We start from the raw sequence: 14,054 nt of genomic DNA, 5'->3' as shown, positions 1-14,054 counted from the left end.
GCCTGGGTGGCTCAGATGGTTAAGCGTCTGCCTTCGGCTCAGGTCATGATCCCAGGGTCCTGGGATCGAGTCCCGCATCGGGCTCCCTGCTAGGCGGGGAGCCTGCTTCTCCCTCTGCCTCTGCCTCTGCCTCTGCCTCTCTGTCTCTCTGACTCTCATGAATAAATAAATAAAACATTTAAAAAAAAAAAGAGAGAGAGACAAAGAGGAATATCCCTCTTAGAGACTGATAAGGAGCCAAATTAAGGAGTCACCTGGATGAATCATGACAGTAGGAAATAGGCACTCTCTTGTTCTCCAATTCAAGATCCATGGTTCAGTTTGCTTTATGGTGAAGGCCACATATTTCCCCCATATTTCCTAAGTACATATTTTCAGTTCTCCAAACCACCACATGTTTTCTCATCTCTGGGCTTCATGCACGCTTTGCTCTTTACCCAGATCTCTCCCCCATGGCAAACATTGGAGGAATGGGGCTGGGCCCTTTTCCCTATTGCAACACAGTGCTCAGCACACGATTTGCTTCTCAAGTGCTTAGATCAGTGCAGAGATGAGATATGCAAGAAGGAAATGTGACCACAGATGGGGGGTTTAATTCGACCTGAGGAATTGACTTCAAAGAGGAAGTGCCCTTTAAGAAGAATCTTGGAGAAAGAATAAGGACAGAGGTTGCTCCGGGTAAAGGGAGCAGTGTGAACAAATGTCCTGACGCTACCAGGGAATTTTGAGTAGTCAAATTTAGTGTAGCTGGAGTGTGTGTGTGTGTGTGTGTGTGTTAATGAAGGAGGGAGAAATGAAGCTGAAAATCAAGAGTGGGGTCACTACATAGAACCTGGGAAGCCATGCTAAGGAGTGTACGCTTTTCCCTGCAGGTGGATGTATCCACGGAAAATATTTAAACAGTAGGATGACTGTGGTAGCTGTTAGAGCTATTCACTGAATATTTCCAGTAGTTCCCACTTCAAAGCCTCTATCAGGATTGTACTTCTCTGCCTGCCTTGAAGTTGGCATGGCCACAGAACTTACGTCGTTGACCAGGGCTAGTGAGTGAACGTGACCCATGCCATTTTTTGGCAGAAACCCTAAGAGATGCTATCTGATTTGTCATTGAGCCTTTTCCTGCCTGAGCTACTATGGAAGCATGAGCCTTTGTCCTTGAGTGAGAATGACATAGAGAAGATCCTCAGCTCGTTTGTCACAGACACAAATAAGACATAAACCATTGTTTTAAGATACGGAGACATGGTGGTTGTTATTGTAGCATAACCTTGCCTGTTTGGGCTATTAGAGGTTTTTTGTTTTGTTTTGTTTCAGATGTAACACTTGTTGGACTTGAAGCCAAGAGAAAAATTAGGAGACCATTTCCAATGGGATACTGGCAAGGAGGGAAGGTGAAGAATAGTCTGGGCCTGAGGGTAAGGACTGCATCAATTTTACTCATTTATGGGTTTCCGGTACCTGGCTCAGTTCCTGGAATGAAAGAGGGGGGTGTGGAATCCTTGTTCTCATGCTTCCAAGAGGACTGTGCCATGTTCCCCCAAAAGATCTGTTCAAGTCTTAATCCCCAGTACCTTTGAATGTGACCTTATTTGGAAGTTGGGTGTTTGCAGATGTAATAAAGTTAAGGATCCTGGGATGAGATTACCCTACATTTAGGATGGCCTCTAAATACCATGACAAGCAGCCTTCTAAGAGGAAGGGGAGGAAGATTTGGCACAGAGATACAGGGCAAAGGCCATGCGAAGCTGGGGACAGGGACTAGAGTCATGTGATCACAAGCCAAGGAACGCCAAGGATTGCCAGCAGCCAGACACAGCAGAGAAGAGGTAAGAAATGGGTTCTCCCTCAGAGCCTCGAGAAGGTACCAGCATGAATGACAGCCTTGATTTTGGACTCCTGGCCTCTAGAACCACAGGGCTCAGGTAGGGAGAAGTAGCAAATGTTTGAATTCTGTTCACAAAAGTGTACTTTCCAAAATTGCTGATAGCTTAGAGAAAAGAGAAAAAGTTTTCCTTAAATCTGGAAAAACGAAACATTAAAGAACCACGATGTTTCAAATTGAATGATACCCAGGTCGACCCACCCACCCAAGCACGTTATTAATTTACTTCTTTACATCAGGGAGGAGATCTTCTACTAAGATGGAAATCAAACACAGAAAGTCTAAGTCTGACAGAGTCCCTTTTCTAAGTTGGACCCAGTCTGACCCCAACCTTGCTCCAATTTCCGAGTTGCACCCAGTTGCACCCAGTCTGACCCAGGTCGGGATTAGTTTCCAAGTCAGACTCAGTCCGACCGATACCCGGTCTGGTTTCCAAGTCGGACCCAGTCTGACTCGGGCCAGTTTCCGGACTCAGTCCTGGAGAAAGAAATGCTTGGCGAGTGTGAAAGCTCCTCACAAAATCCGTGAAGCTGGGATGGGGAGGCGACCACCAGAGCCAGCCGGAATGCAGTGAGCTGAAGGGCTTCAGCAGGTGGGTGGGTGGGCTTGCTCACTGCTGCCGGGACACGTGGTGGCGGTGGGGGTGCTTGGAGAGGGTTGGGGGGGGGTCTCCTTCAGTTCCCTCTCCTGACATCAGAACTGTTAAAAGATAAACTGAGGCACATGTAAAATGTTAAGACTTTATCTGAGCAAAAAGTGAGTCAAATCCAGCAGCCCCGACCTGCAAGTGGCTAGGCAGGCTCCACCCACAGCAGCTGGGGAGAGTTTCTTCTGGAGACAAGGTGGAAGCAAGGTAAGGAAATGACTGATTGGCTACAACCTAAAACCTGGTTGGCTGGGATCGGTGTTTGGATTTTGCAACCTTGAGGCAGAGGCAGATCCTCCTGCACTTCAGATGGGGTTACATCTCCATAAAGCCTTTGTAAGTTGACAATATCGTCTTACGTTGAAAATGCATTTAGTACACCTAACCTAAGGAACACCATAGCTTAGCCTAGCCTGCCTTCATCATGCTCAGAACACATCAGCTTACAGTTGGGCAAAATCATCTAACGCAAAGCCAGTATTACGGCCACGTTTTGAATATCTGATGTAATTTATTGACTTCTGCACTGAAAATGAAAACCAGAATGGCTGAGCGGGTACAGACCAGTTGTAAGCCTATCTGTTATCTACCCCGGTGATTGTGGGGCCGGCTGGGGGCTGTGGCTCGCTGCCCCCGCCCAGCTCAGGAGAGGGTATGGTACTGCATGCCGCTAAGCCGGGAAAAGATCCAAATTCGAAATCCGAAGTACAGTTTCTACTGAATATATGTTGCTTTTGCACCATCCTAACGTAGGAAAATCTTACACCATAGGAAGTCAGGAACAGTCTGTATAGGCTGAGATTTTGGTTTGCTTACGTAAGCTGCAACAGCATTAGAGCCCCATTAATCAGTGGGCTCCCTATTTAATTAAAATTTAACAGAAGCCAGGGTTCTCAATGCTGGGCAGGTGTTCTTTACTGTCCGTTACACAGTCCCAAGCACAAACCCTCTCCTCCATCCCCTGTCTCTGTATTCTGCCTTCCAACAATCATACCTATTTCTTGCCATTTCATTTTGCTTTGCTTTGTTTTTGTCCCCTGTTGGGTCAAGTTTGGCTTGTTCTGCAGAAATAACAAATGCCTGAATGATTCCTCTTCTTCAGAGCTCTGGGGTGAGGTAAAGCTACAGATGTTTAGGAGTGGCGACGATCCCCGTTGGCGGATGTAGGCGCAATACTTCTGTTTGGGAATGGGCTATCCTGAATGATGCCAGCCGAAAGGGGATTTCAGGAATTTGCTTTCATGTTTCAATCATTCATTTAAACACATTGAAGAATGGCCCCCACTTTCTTTAGCTTTCATAAGCCCTTAGGAGGCCCAAATTCTCTTGTGCAGTCTGAGGATAATTTTTTTTTTTTCTTTCATCTGGGTTGGCAGGGATTGGGGGAGTGGAAAACGATTGTTCAAAGGGAAGCTCTTTATTCATTCTCTCAAATCTGTTTCATAGGAAATTTTCCATAGGGATTCTAGGAAGAGAAACGAATGACTTAGGCTGAGAGCCACATTTGCTCCATGAAACATTCCAGCAGCTCTGTCTGTGGCCAGTGGGGCAGCCAAAGCCTACGGAATTTCAAGGAACGCAGCACTTTTTTAAAAATTGGAGCCCTCTGTCTGGCCACAATGCTAATTGTTTCACAATAGCCACTTGGTCCATAGTGTTATGGGGACTTCAATGGTTTCTTTTGTCTGAAACAGTCTAACTCCTAGTGCTTATTCAAAAAGGTTACAATTAGGGTGCCTGGGTAGCTCAGTCGTTAAGCGTCTGCCTTCGGCTCAGGTCATGGTCCCAGGATCCTGGGATCGAGCCTCACATCGGGCTCCCTGCTCAGTGGGGAGTCTGCTTCTCCCTCTCCCACTCCCCCTGCTTGTGTTCCCTCTCTCGCTGTGTCTCTCCCTGTCAAATAAATCTTTAAAAAACAAAACAAAATTAAAAAAAGGTTACAGTTAGAAAGGATACTGGAGGGGCGCCTGGGTGGCTCAGTTGTTAAGGGTCTGCCTTCGGCTCAGGTCATAATCTCAGGGTCCTGGGATGGAGCCCCGCATCGGGCTCCCTGCTTGGCGGGAAGCCTGCTTCTCCCTCTCCCGCTCCCCCTGCTTGTGTTCCCTCTCTTGCTGTGTCTCTCTCTGTCAAATAAATAAATAAAATCTTAAAAAAAAAAAAAAAAAGAAAGGATATGGGAATAGAGCTTGAGAAAGTAATCGTGGGCACCAATATCCCCTTTCGTTGTAAGTCGCTTCCTTTTCCCTGCTTCTGTAGTGGGGTGATGCCAAATGCTTGACTCGTCCTGGGGTTCTCTTTTCCTAGGGAAGGGCCGTGGTGTAACGGGGGGCAGTGGACACCGGAATACTGAAGCCCAACAGCTGGCTCTGGGAACAGGCGTGTAAATGGAAGCTGGTGGTGATTTGAACAAAGCCCAAACATGCCTGGGGTTAGCTTGATTTACCAGAATCAACAGAACCTGGAAAAGAACCAAGCTGTGGAGCCTTTGTTTGGAAAGTTTTGTAGGATAAAGGTTAGTTGGATTTCAATAAAGCTCTTCCATCAGGATTTCGAAACAAAACATTGAAAAAGAACAGAGGGTGTCTCTATCTTTCCTTCCTACTGGCCAGGTTTTGAGTTCCACGACTAGTGAGTTGGAAGAGATGCAGTCAGTCTCTTTGAACAACCCAAGAATCTATTCCGCCTGGGAACCCAGAACACCCTGGGCTTGGATTTATTTCTATCATGTAAGGCAAAAGCTAATTAGTTAATTTTTCCTGATTTTTTATTGTGGTTGAATATATATTGGAGGCAATGTTAAGTTGACACAGAAAGTATAAGTGACCTAAAAATGCTGTACTAGAGGGGTGGCCATCCACTTTCGATTTCTAGCTTCCTTCCCCAGCACGGTCACCAGAGGACGTTTGAGTCTCAGCATCCTTTTCTGTGCAATGATAGTACTAAAAATACCAATTTTATTTTAGTTTTTAAAGATTTCATTGAGAGTGAGAGAGAGAGAGAGCACAAGGTAGGGCAGGGGGATAGGGCGGGCAGAGGGAGAGAGAGAAGCAGACTCCTTGCTGAGCAGGGAGCCCGAGGCGGGGCTCGATCCCCAGACCCTGGGATCATGACCCGAGCTGAAGGCAGATGCTTAACCGACTGAGCCACCCAGATGCCCCTAAAAATAGCAGTTTTAAAACAAGTGAAAAACTGCCTGTAAATGTAAACTATGACGTTCTCGTGACTTTGTATGTGTCTGTGCCCTAAATTCTGTGGTCTCCCCCAACACATAGCTTCGTCTTTGTGGAGACAGAGCATACATAGTGGGCACCCAGTTAGTATGTGTGTCAAAGTATCATCGTTATGTTCTAGAGCAGCAGCAGGCCAATTATAGCTCACAGGCCTCTTTTCCTAAGTAAAGTTTTATTGGAACGCAGCTACACCCAGTGTTGACTATGGCTGCTTTTTTTGCTACCATAACAGAGGTTAGTAGTTGTGAGAGACCTTCTGGCCTGTAAAACCCCACATACTTACTAACTGGCCTTTTATGGAGAAAATTTGCTAACCGCTGCTTTACCTCCAGACTTCTCTACCTTCCCATACATGATGGATCCATGAATGCTTCTAGAACCATCTGTCTCCAAGTCTGTTCCAGGGAACACTCATTCTATGAGCTGCTCCTTCCTGGTTTAGGAAGTTCGGAAAATAGAAATGAATAACGTACATGGTGAAGCTTGGCAGTTAAAAAACAACTGTATAATTTTGATTCAGTATTTGCAAATTCATTTGACATTTTAATAATAATAATAGTATTTTTTTTTACCAATTAATAATGTTTTATAGAAGGAAGCTTCCTCAGACACAGCTTAGGAAATATGGATAACAGAATTGATTTTGCATGCTAACTCCAGTAAATTGGAAGCGACTGACCAGAGCATTGCACTGAGAAGGGTCACGAGGTACGGCCAAGGGACTGTGGGAGGAATACAGCAATCTTACCTAGATCAGCCATGTATCTGTGATAGCATTTGTCAGCACTTGTTTAGGTCTTACTCAAACTACACTACAGTGATGGTCTATACCGTTCCTACCTCGATCCCTGCTGCACATGAGATGTGACTTCAAAGATGCTCTTCTTGGGTGGCTTATGATCTAGTGATGAGAAAATTTCACAGAGAGTTACGGGGAGAGTACTTGTCTTATGTTCCAGGAGAAGTGCTTGGAAGATGAAATTTAATTGGTCCTACAGATGCAGACTTGATTACTATACATCGTTCCGCTTCTGATATTCCCATTACTACTTATGTTACACTTCTTGTAATTGGTGCACAGCCCTTCAATATTCTGTTTTTATTTAGTCCTCGTTCTTTTTGTTTTTCAGATTTTGAAGTTCCTATTGACATTTGCACAAACCTAGAGATTCTTTCCTCAGCCGTTTCTGGTCTACAAACAAGCTCATTGAAGGCGTTTTTCATTTCTGTTACAGTGGTTAGCATTTCTTTTTGATTCTTTTTTAGAATTCCCATCTCTCTGGTTACCCATCTATTCTTGCATGTTTTCAATTTTTTCCATTAGAGCCTCAGGCATATTAATCACAGTGGTTTTAAATTCCTGGTCTCATAATAATAGACCTAATAATAGTTCTCATTCCTGGCATATCTGAGTCTGGTTCTGATGCTTGTTCTGTCTCTTCAAACTGTTTTTTTTTTTTTTTTTTTTTGCTTTAGCATGTTTTGTGCTTTTTTGTTAAAAGCTAGACATGATGTACTGGGTTAAAAAAAAAACCCTAGTAAATAGATCTTTAGTAATGTGGTGGTGAGGTATGGGGGGGGGCGGGAAAGTGTTGGATAGTCCTAGGATTAGGTCTCAGTCTTTGAGTGAGCCTGTGACCCAGCACTATCAACTTCACACATGCTTCTTCCTCCCCTGCCCCTCCACTTAGGTGGGGTAGGATGGGAGTGGGCTCTGGTTGGAGAGTTCCCATCCCAGAAATGGGTTAGGCTCTGATAAAATCCCAGCAGGTTAGGCTGTCTTGAGAGCAGGTCTTGTTAAGAAGAACAGAATTCTCTAGAGTATTTCAAAATGGATCCTTTTCCCCTGCTAGAAGCAGGAGAGGATTTTTCTCTGATACTCACTGTCTACTTGTCAGCCAGCACTGAGCCTCCAGCAATTTGTCAATTACTCTGAGGTTTCCTCCCCTGGTACTGGTTGCAATGGAGGTTTCTGCTGTGATTCTGTGTGTGTTCAGTTGTTGATCTTCAGTTTATTCAGCTTTTAACTCGTTGTTAGGATGGAATGACAGCTTCCAAGCTCTTTACATGCCAGACTGGAAACTGGAAGTCTACGGCATTCTGTATACCTTCCTGGGTCCTAAAAACATAATAAAGCAGATTCTTCGTCAGACCTTGAGTATCAAGGAGACGTTATAAATTTATTTTTTGAAGCTTCATCTTTGCTCCGAACATGTAACAGTATAAAAAGAGAAAATGAAAGAAATAGATATATTAACAAGAAAGAATAACATTTTCCCATACCAGAAACACAACAAAAAGACAAAGCTATGTTTGGGGTTGGGGTTGGACCCCCCTGGGCTGTATGTCTGAAAGTAGATAGGAGCTTCTAGAAACTAGGGTCTGGAGTAAGGCTCCCCTAGTTAAGAAAGGAGACTGGAAAGCTCCTTAGGGCTGCTACATCTATGAAACTTTGTGTCCAGGAAAGAAAGACACTGTACTAGTTCACACCCCCAAAATCAGGCAAGCCCCAGACAGTGGCAGATCCTCACTATCTGCAGTACCATAAAGGGCACAGAGGGCCAGAGGCAGTTACAGGTCCACCACTAGAAGTGGGGGCTGGCTGGAAGGGAAGGAAAGAAAGATTTCATCAAAGAGAACTTGAGGTGCAAATTCCAGAACATATGAAGAAATCTAGCCTATGACGGCCAACCACTGGAGACAAATTGACTTTAGATACAGTGAAAATAATAGAGAAATATGAAAAGGATTTTAAGTACATGTTTTTAGGATCCTCAGGGTGGTAAATGAAATAAGGACTTCCAAAGAAAGAGCAAGAATTAACCAAACAAAGATAAGCAGAAATGGAATTAAGAAGTATATATGAAATAGAGCCACTTAGGTATCTTGTGCATGAAAAACATAGACTGGGGGCGCCTGAGTGGCTCAGTCAGTTAGGCGACTGCCTTCGGCTCAGGTCATGATCCTGGAGTCCCGGGATCGGGTCCTGCATCGGGCTCCCTGCTCGGCGGGGAGTCTGCTTCTCCCTCTGACCCTCCCCCTCTCATGCTCTATCTCATTCTCTCTCTCAAATAAATAAATAAAATCTTTAAAAAAAAAAAAGAAAAGAAAAACAGACTGAAATAAAGCACACAATAGGTTGCATCAACACTAGGCTGACACATGTGAAGAAAAATAGTGTGCTCTCGATAATTGTATTAGAACATCACCAAGAGGGGCGCCTGGGTGGCTCAGTTGGTTAAGCGACTGCCTTCGGCTCAGGTCACGATCCTGGAGTTCCGGGATCGAGTCCCACATCGGGCTCCCCGCTCAGCAGGGGGTCTGCTTCTCCCTCTGACCCTCTTCCCTCTCGTGCTCTCTGTTTCTCATTCTCTCTCTCAAATAAAAAAATAAAATCTTAAAAAAAAAAAAAGAAAGAAAGAACATCACCAAGAATGTAGTACAGAGGGAAGAGAAAAAAAAAATATGGAGAAATAAGGGAAGGACATGGAAGATTGACCGAGAAGCTTATATCCAACAGGAAGTTCAGAAGAAAGGAAGGAGGGTGAGAAGCAATATTCAAAGAGAGACTGAGGACTTTTCAGATTTGAAGTCACAAATCCTCACATGTAAATGAACACAAAGGATAATGAAGAGAATAAATAGAAATAGATGCACATGTAGACACAAAACGGTAATATTGTGGAACTCCAAGCATGGAGAGAAAAGTCTTAAAAACCACGAGAGAGACAGAATGCCTGCTAATAAATACCTATTATATGGACAATAGGCTTCTTATCTGCAGCCGATGCCAGGTAATAACAAAGTAACACTTTCAAGGTGCTGATAGCAAATAAGTGCAAAAATTGAATTCTAAATCCAGATAAAGTATGACTCAAAAATAAGGACCATACAGTTTCAAAAAGCATTAGGAAAATTTGCTGCTTAACATTCTCAGTGAAAGAGCTATTAACAGATATCTAAGAATTGGGATGCAAAAACCCAGAAAATAATGTTATTATTTTAATTAACGATTGGCACTATTCACATACACACACACGTGCACACGCTCAAAATTCTACATAAGAATACCAAGGAAGCAGGAAAGGCAGAAGTGGGAGTTGAGGTCTTTTGATTGGGTAGGAAAAGAAGACTTTGGTTGTTTAGGAGGTGGGTAGAGATGTTCAATAATTCTCAAACTTTGGCATGTGTTAAGAATCATTTGGAACACACAGGTTATGGGCCCCACCTGGAGTTTCTGATTCATTAGGTCTGTGGTGGGACCTGAGAATTTGCATTTCTAACAATTACCAGGTGATACTGGGCCACTGGTTTGGGGTCCACACTTTGAGAACCATTCTCCAGACTTCACTAGAAAAATATTGTAGCTAATTCTGTAGGTCAAAAAACTGAATAACCATGAAAAGCATAGAAACAATGTATAGCTTTAAAACCACAAAGGAGAAAAAAATGTATATAAAAATGTTATAAGTGTAACAGAAGGCAAGAAAGAAAACATAATGAAGAAAAGGAGAATAGTAAACACAAATGAAGACAGTAAAACTGAATCTATAGGGACACCTGGGTGGCTCAGATGGTTAAGCGTCTGCCTTCGGCTCAGGTCATGATCTCAGGGTCCTGGGATCGAGTCCCACATCGGGCTCCCTGCTCCTTGGGAGCCTGCTTCTCCCTCTGCCTCTCTCTCTCTCTCTCTCTCTCTGTCTCTCATGAATAAATAAATAAAATCTTTAAAAACAAAAAAACCAAAACTGAATCTATAGACTGGAAGACAGTTTTTGCAACATGTCAAACTGAAAAGGAATTTGTATCTAGAATATATATATATATATATATTTTTTCTTTAATGAGAGAGAGAGAGCATGAGAGGGGGGAGGGTCAGAGGGAGAAGCAGACTCCCTGCCGAGCAGGGAGCCCGATGTGGGACTCGATCCTGGGACTCCAGGATCATGACCTGAGCTGAAGGCAGTCGCTTAACCAACTGAGCCACCCAGGCGCCCCTGTATCTAGAATATATTAAGAACCCTTGCCAATCTTTAAAGAAAAGGACAAAACCTTGAGAAAATTTGCAAATGGTCTGATTAGGCAATTCACATAAAAGGAAACCAGCATGACCAACAAGCCCAGGGAAGTGTTTTGTCTCATCTGCAACCAAAGAGACACAAATTAAAACATGGGTTCTTATCCAACAGATCCATGAAAACTTAAAAGCCTGATAATTCTAAATGTGAGTGGGGATGTGGAGAAACAAGACTGAAGTCTCCCACCCAGGTGGTGAGTGGGTGCACTGGGATAATTCCTTTGTGAACAATCTGATACTATCTCATAAGGATATGGTCCTCATATCATATCCAACTAAAAATGCATATTCTCTGGGACCCAGCAGTTCTGCTTACTAGGATCCTATCAGAACTCTTGCATCTGTGTACACAGAGGTGTGGGCATGAATGGTCTTGCAGCATTGCTTGTGAGAATCAAAAGCTGGAAATAACCTAATTTTCACCAGCAAGTGGATAAAAATGTCGGATCTTCACATAAAATGGAATACTGCAAAGAATTAAAATGAATTGGTACTCTGTGGAGATAAATTCTACCTATAGGTTCTCTAATGCTCTTTCCTAGACAACATTGTTGACCCCAAATACTTGGAAGTAGCCTCAGCTAAAATTATCATCAAAACATGTAGTTTGCAGTTTCAATGATAAATAAGAAATTTCTATGAAGTCCTTGGCATAAGGGCTTTTGTGAACACAAAACATTGGGTTAAGCCACTATTTGTTTAGATTAGAAAGATAATGCAGAAAAGTTAGAGTATTTCCATTCCAGTAACCACCGTTTTTAAATTAATCTATGCTTCTTTTATATTTTGTTATCATAAAGTTATCTCTGTCTAAGTCTGTTTACTAAACAGAACAAAGAACTTTGTATAATATGCAGAAGTTTGTTTAATAGTTCTTATCCAAAGATGGTTGACTTGTGAACTTAAAACAATGTTTATTTTATGTTTGTCAAAGAATTTGTAATATCTATTGTATTGTAATATCTTTGTATTTCTCACAAAGAAATAAAGTGTTCTTCTGTTCTTGTTTCAATTAATACAACCAGTATATTTTAAAAGTTCATTAAAATTAAGAAAGCATGGAGTGCCTGGGTGGCTCAGTCAGTTAAGCGGCTGCCTTCAGCTCAGGGTCTTGAGATCAAGCCCCAAATGGGGCTCCCTGCTCAGAGGGGAGTTTGCTTCTCCTTCTCCCTCTGCCCCTCCCTCCCCCCATGCTCTCACTTGCTTTCTCTTTCAAATGAATAAATTTTTTTTTAAAGATTTTATTTATTTATTTGACAGAGAGAGAGCACAAGTAGGCAGAGTGACAGGCAGATGGAGAGGGAGAAACAGGCTCTCCGCTGAGCAGGGAGCCGGATGTGGGGCTCGATTCCAAGACCCCAGGATCATGACCTGAGCCAAAAGCAGCCGCTTAACGGACTGAGCCACCCAGGCGCCCCTCATATGAATAAATTAAAAAAAAACTCTTTAAAAAAATAAAATTAGGGCGCCTGGGTGGCTCAGTCGTTAAGCGTCTGCCTTCGGCTCAGGTCATGATCCCAGGGTCCTGGGATCGAGTCCCACATGGGGCTCCCTGCTCGGCAGGAAGCCTGCTTTTCCCTCTCCCACCCCTGCTTCTGTTCCCTCTCTCGCTGTCTCTCTCTCTGTTGAAAAATAAATAAAATCTTAAAAAAAAAATAAATAAATAAAATAAAATTAAATTAAAAAAGGCATGACTAAAACCTAGCTCTCTGTAAAAGGATTTTTTTGAAGTAAAATTAACTAGTGTTTCCAACATTCACTTAAAACCATAATACTAAATCTAATTTCTCAGTTACATGTATTAATATGGTCAATCTCAAAAACAAAAAGTAGAGTGAAAACAAATTGTTGAATTTGTACCTTGAAGTGACACTTATTTAAACAATTTAAACATTCAAAACAATACTGTGTATATATATATATATTCTGTATAATAGTCTTTTACTGGAAACTGTAGTGTCATGTTAATATCAATATTGCTTATAGATAATATACCTTGGTGATAAATTATGAAAACATAGAGCGTAGTGAAAGAATCTGGTGATTTCTGGGGACAGAAGAAGGAAGAGGTGCTAAGAGGCTTCAATGATACCTGTCATGTTTCTTTTTCTTTTTTCCTAGCTTTATTGAGCTATAATTGACATATAACCCTGTGTAAGTTTAAGGAGTACATGTGTTGATTTGATACACTCATATATTGATTTCATATTGATAATCATATATATGATTACCACCATAGCATAAGCTAACACCTCCATCTTGTCACATAATTACCATTTTGTGTGTATGGTGAGAACACTTAAGTTCTACTCTTTAGAAACTTTCAAGTATATAATGCAATATTTTTTTAAAAAAGATTTTATTTATTTGTCAGAGAGAGAGAGCACAAGTAGGGGCAGAAGGAGAGGGAGAAGCAGGGTCCCTGCTAAGCAGGGAGCCCGATGAGGGACGCGATCCTAGGGCCCCGGGATCATGACCTGAGCTGAAGGCAGACACTTAACGACTGAGCCACGCGGGCATCCCTATAATGCAGTATTATTCACTATAATCACCACGCTGTACATTAGATCCCAGAATTTGTTAATCTCGTAACTGGAAGTTTGTACCCTTTGACCAATGTCTCCGCATTTTCTACAGTCTCCGGTAACCACCACTGTGCTGTTTATTTCTTAAATGATGCAAATACGGCAGAAATAACTTTTGTTGAATGTAGGTGGTGAGAACTTAGATATTTGGATACTTGGATTTTAAAAGGATAAGCCATCATGTATTCTTATTTAGATTACAGAATGTGAGTTAAAGGTATGTAAAAAAATGTGTTCCTTCCCTCATAAACATAATTCTTTTTTTTTTATTCTTATGTTAATCCCCATACATTACATCATTAGTTTTAGATGTAGTGTTCCATGATTCATTGTTTGTGCATAACACCCAGTGCTCCATGCAGAACGTGCCCTCCTCAATACCCACCACCAGGCTAACCCATCCTCCCAACCCCCTCCCCTCTAGAACCCTCAGTTTGTTTTTCAGACTCCATCGTCTCTCATGGTTCGTCTACCCCTCCGATTTCCCCCGCTTCATTCTTCCCCTCCTGCTACCTTCTTCTTTTTTTTTTCTTAACATATATTGCATTATTTGTTTCAGAGGTACAGATCTGAGATTCAACAGTCTTGCACAATTCACAGCCCTTACCAGAGCACATACCCTCCCCAGTGTCTA

General features: G+C 42.5%; 1 long non-coding RNA gene across 4 annotated transcripts in view; it reads left to right on the top strand.

Moving 5' to 3' along the window:
- Window positions 1-266: 266 nt before the first annotated feature.
- The window catches only part of LOC145716985 (uncharacterized), an 88,209-nt gene continuing 74,421 nt past the window's right edge, over window positions 267-14,054 (top strand). The window contains exons 1-5 of one of the 4 annotated variants that reach the window (XR_014139937.1): window positions 321-678; window positions 1,315-1,415; window positions 4,833-5,040; window positions 6,351-6,466; window positions 6,889-9,508. This is a non-coding gene — a long non-coding RNA (uncharacterized LOC145716985). Of the gene's footprint in view, window positions 679-1,314; window positions 1,416-4,832; window positions 5,041-6,350; window positions 6,467-6,888; window positions 9,509-14,054 lie in introns of those variants that run through there. The other 3 variants (XR_014139939.1, XR_014139940.1, XR_014139938.1) reach the window with 3 other exon arrangements.

Source organism: Leptonychotes weddellii, chromosome 14 (assembly GCF_054177405.1).
Source record: "Leptonychotes weddellii isolate Sample4059 chromosome 14, ASM5417740v2, whole genome shotgun sequence".
Classification (NCBI taxonomy): domain Eukaryota; kingdom Metazoa; phylum Chordata; class Mammalia; order Carnivora; family Phocidae; genus Leptonychotes; species Leptonychotes weddellii.
Note: the sequence above shows the minus strand (reverse complement) of the source record. Positions and strands in the feature narration are given on the sequence as shown.